Source organism: Acomys minous (genome assembly GCF_964271855.1).
Source record: "Acomys minous genome assembly, chromosome: 14".
Taxonomy (NCBI): domain Eukaryota; kingdom Metazoa; phylum Chordata; class Mammalia; order Rodentia; family Muridae; genus Acomys; species Acomys minous.
In genome coordinates, this window is record NC_140496.1 from 31,276,170 (window position 1) to 31,280,842 (window position 4,673).

At 45.3% G+C, this 4,673-nt stretch overlaps 1 pseudogene across 1 annotated transcript; it reads right to left on the minus strand.

The window, feature by feature from the left end:
* Window positions 1-837: 837 nt before the first annotated feature.
* LOC311583098 (small ribosomal subunit protein uS19-like) lies at window positions 838-1,286 on the minus strand (annotated as a pseudogene). The gene has a single exon. The product of its transcript is annotated as a small ribosomal subunit protein uS19-like (transcript).
* Between the last annotated feature and the right edge of the window lie 3,387 nt (window positions 1,287-4,673).

Consider the following 4,673-nt stretch of genomic DNA (forward strand, 5'->3'; position numbering starts at 1 on the left):
TGTCACTGTTCCACACCTGCCTCTCCCTACCCTTCCAACTCCGCTAGGCAGAGTCTAATTTTAGAGGACCCAGAAGGAAGCCACTCAAGTGCTTTATTCTGACTCCTCCTTGTAAAAAAAAAAAAGTTTTCTTAGTAAAGATACTTTGTACACACAGCCTTTCACACTAGTTTTTTTTTTTACAGTAATAACCTTTCCACTATAATTTTAAATTTATTTTTCTTTGCTTTTATTTCATGTTTTTACTCTTTATTCCCCTTCTTACATATATCTTGGTCGTGCATTTTTCATTATGTGGTAATTTTTTTTTTAAACTAAGCTGGGTGTGGTGGCGTATGCCTTTAATTCCAGCACTTGGGAGGCAGAGGCAGGTGCATCTCTGTGAGTTCGAGGCCATCCAGGGCTACACAGAAAAACCCTGTCTTGAAAAACAAAAACAATACCAAAAAAAAAAAAAAAAGATTGTGTGTGTGTGTGTGTGCGTGTGTGTGCGTGTGTGTGCGCGCGCGCCCATGTGTCTGCCCGTGTGTAGGAGTACCCACAGAGGCCAGAAGAGGGCGCTGGATAGCATGGAGCTGGAGTTAAAGGGGGTTGTGAGCCATCTGCTATGGATGCTGGGAGCTAACCCAGGTACCGCTACAAGAGCAGGAAGCACTTTGAACTGCTGAGTCATGATCTCCCTAGACCTGGATATTCTTAATCTTTTGCTCTTTTCTCTCCCTCTTCATAGTATTTTTCATTTTCCTTTCTAAACCTTAATATGCTTTTCCTTTTGTGTCCCTTTTTTTCTTGTCCCTTTCCTTTGTTTCACTCGTTTACTATTTTTCCCCTCTGGGACTAAACTCGAGTCTTTATTGCTCTCTGCCATTTGCGGGGGATGAAGCTGGAGGAGTGGGTGGCACCAATACCGGGCGGCTTGTAGATGATGGAGAACTCGCCCAGGTAGCGGCCGATCATCTCTGATTTGATGTCCACCTGGTTGAAGGTCCTGACCGCCATGCTGCCTACCATCTCGGGGCAGGATGATCACGCCCTTCAGGTGAGTCGTCACCACCTCCACCGGCTTCTACGTGGGTACAGCCTCCTTCTTGGCCTGTCTCAAGCGCTGGAGAAGTGAGTGCTGCTTCCGCCGCAGCAGGCTGTGGCTCAGGTGCCGCTTCTGGCGGGCGCTGTACAACTGCATCAGCTAGCTGGTCAAGGGACATGTCCTGCAGTTGGTCCAGGTCCACGTCGCGGTAGGTGAACTTGCGGAAGGTCTGCTGCGTCTTCTGCTCCACCTCAGCCATCTCTGCGGCTGCTCGGAAAAACTCATTTATTATTCTTCTGTGAAGGAAAATTCCTGCAAAGTAGCTGTGTTCTGCAAAGGCGGAAGGAGTGACTAAAAAGCCTTGCCTGAGTGTGGAGGGGTTGGAGTGTTGCAGTTCAGAGACTCATAGTTTATCTTGGGGAGATCTATCAAATAGCCCTTTCTTTGCCTACCTCTTTGTTAGCTCTAACATCCTGATAAAAAGAATAAAAACATCTTTGGAATGTAACAACAAAATCCTATGAGACTAGGAGCCTCCTGTGGAAAGGTTAAAAACTCTTATCAGCTGACATCTGAGGCCTACCACCAGGCTGTACCCTGCTTCTTTGATGCATTCAGCAATGTATTTTGAATTTTCCTTGATTAATGACTTTCTTCGTCTGTTACAATAAAGCCTCAAGAATCTGCTTCCACACTGGGACATGGGACCCCGGGGGTAACCTTAGCTCCAGCTTCTAGAATGAAGTCTCTCTTGCTTCCTTTGAGGCGAGAGCTATGATATTTTTTTCAACACCCAGTCTTCCCTAATTTTAGACTCCATGGCACGTTCTACCCTAGCGTTGTTGTTGTTGTTGTACAGTCATTGTGGTGTGTGCACACACTGATTCTGAGCCTGTTTCTGTGTCTTGTTCAGTGCGGTGGTGGTTTACCAGCTTGCTCTTTTGTATCTGGTCCTTCCGATGGAGCCCTCAAGAGGAGGCTACTCACTAAGCGGAGAGATGGTCCATCCAAACAGCAGATTGCAAACCTGCTAGGCAACACAACGCTCCGAAGAGACCAAAATTCCTGAGTTGCTAAGTCCAGAGCTGTGGGAATGATTGAAACGTGCTGAAATAATTGCCAACTAGGAATTTTTTTTTTAACCCAGCAAAGTTACTGTTTGAGTTGACAGAAAAACAAAGATACTTCCAGACAAGCACCATCAACCCATTGTCACCAAGCCAGCACAGTCGCGGACACTTAACAGACTTGCGCACACAGAGGAGGAAAAACAGTCTTAGTCGCAAGAATGCAGAAAAGGGTGAGAAGTGAAGGCGGGATGTCAGTGCATTGAGCAGATGGGAGAGGGAAGAGGAGCAATGGAGAAGCAACTATACTTATATCTGATTAAAATAGAAAAGATAGAGTTCACCCATGAGCCTCATGAGTGCTGGGATTAAACATATAAGCTATCGCACTGGAGAAAATTTACTAGGGTGTGCTGAGAAAATCAAACACACACCAACGGGAAGTATGCTTGGCTTCTAATGCAGGTGGTAACTTGTTTGTTTGTTTGTTTGTTTGTTTGTTTTTTGAGACAGGGTTTCTCTGTGTAGCCTTGGCTGTCCTGGACTCACTCTGTAGACCAGGCTGGCCTCGAACTCACAGCGATCCGCCTGCCTCTGCTTTTCTGAGTGCTGGGATTACAGGTGTGCGCCATTGGACCCAGCTCAGGAAAGACTTTTTGCAACAGCATCCTAATGTAAATGGACTTAAAGACATTGATAAAGAACATTTCAGGGCTGCAGAAATGGTTCTTGCAGTGGACCTGGGTCTGATTCCCAGCATCCATTGGGCTCACAGCTACCTCTAACTCCTGAGCCAGGGGATCAGGCACCTTCTAATTTATACAGGTACCAAGCATATACCATGTGCACAGTGACATATGCAAACAACAAATTTTTAAAAAAAAAATTCCATCTAACAGCTATAGAATACATAATCTCATTAGCTGAGGGAACTTTTTCCAAAACAGATCACATTTTTAGGTCATAAAAGGACTCTCCACAAATACAAAAATATTTAAATAACTTGCTAGTAGCTTCTATCATTGTAAAATAAAGCTAAAAATCAGTTATCAAGAAACTACCAAGACTGTACCGTACATGGGGATGGAGAGATACACTCTTACTTCTGCTGTTGGTGGTTTCAGGGCTTAAAGCCTGGGGCCCAGCAGCACCAGTAAGTGAGGTTCCACCACACCGCTTTTCAGTAGGCCAATTATAGAGACAATAGCTGGAAGCAGAGAAAGATTTCTTCTCTATGTGGCCTTATTGGATATAAGAACAAATGTAGAGGTCTAGTGACCCCCTCTCCTTAGGTGATGCTGAGGTACTGACTTAGGGTTCAGGTTTAAATAGAAGGCAAAAGCTATGTAGTGCTGTCAAAGTGTGGTCCCGCCCACAGTCCCACCCATCCATTCATGACCCTCAGCGTCTGTGCTGCAGTCTGTCCCGAAAGGCATTTGACAAGCAGTCAGAACTGTGTGAACTCTCTTCCTGGGAGACAGACTCCTCCTCCCGTCAGGCACTAGGCTTCAGCCTTTTCCTGCTCCCAGCATCAGATTCCTGAGGAAATTCCTTTTCTTTTGGATCTGCCGTTTCAACAATGTGGTAATTGAAGCATGGGGCCTGTCCTTTTTTTAGATAGCTTAGCCAGGATAAGTTATAGGCCTATTTTTCAGTCCTAGGTCTTGAGGGATTGGGTGTGAGAACTCCTGGGGTATGCCTGCGCTGGAATCAAACAGCAAAAATAGAAGCAATGAGAAGCCCATGCCGGGGACATTCAGATCTGGCAGGTAGTCATGCGGGAGAACTCTTTCTCCAAGACCTCCTGGCTTTAGTTCTTTGTTGCTATTGTCATTGGGTTTTGGTTTTGTTTTATTTTGGTTTTGGTTTCTGAAGACAGCATCTCCCTAAGAGTTCCTGGCTGACCTCAGACTCACTCTGTAAACTAGGCTGGCTTTGAACTCATAGAGATCCTAAGTACTGGGATTAAAGATGTGAGCCACCATGCTCTCAGCTCTAGTTCTTTTTGGAAGGGCTGGCACAAGTGACTCCATTTTTGTTGGCTTCAAGACAGGGTTTCTTTATGAAGCCAAGGCTAGAACCAAGCTTATGATCTTCCTTTGTTAGCCCATTAAATGCTATGATGAAAGCAAGCACTATGGGCCAGTGGAACTCGACTTTGATTCTAAAAATATCATCTCTTTTCTCTGAAGACATCAATTAATCTAGCCATCTAATTTTGACTGCCAATGGTCACCGGGGAATGAGATCTGATCCCATCCTGGCAGGGTGATAAAAACATAGAAGTCAGTGTAAATTAAACACTTCATGGGCAACTTTAGTTAATTTAAGAGGCATAGGAGCGACTCTAAGGCCAGGCTTACATGGAATCCATTCTTGACTTTAATTCCATCTGTCCTGAGGTCCGGAGAGGTGGCTTAGTGGTCAAGAACTCTGGCTACTCTTCCAGAGGACCCTGGTTCACTTCCCAGCATCCACATGGCACTATCTGAACGGTTGATGCCCTAAAACCCTCCAGTGAGCTGAGAAACAGGAAAACAGAGACGGTGATAACATCTGCGGGCAGTTAGGAGTTGAGA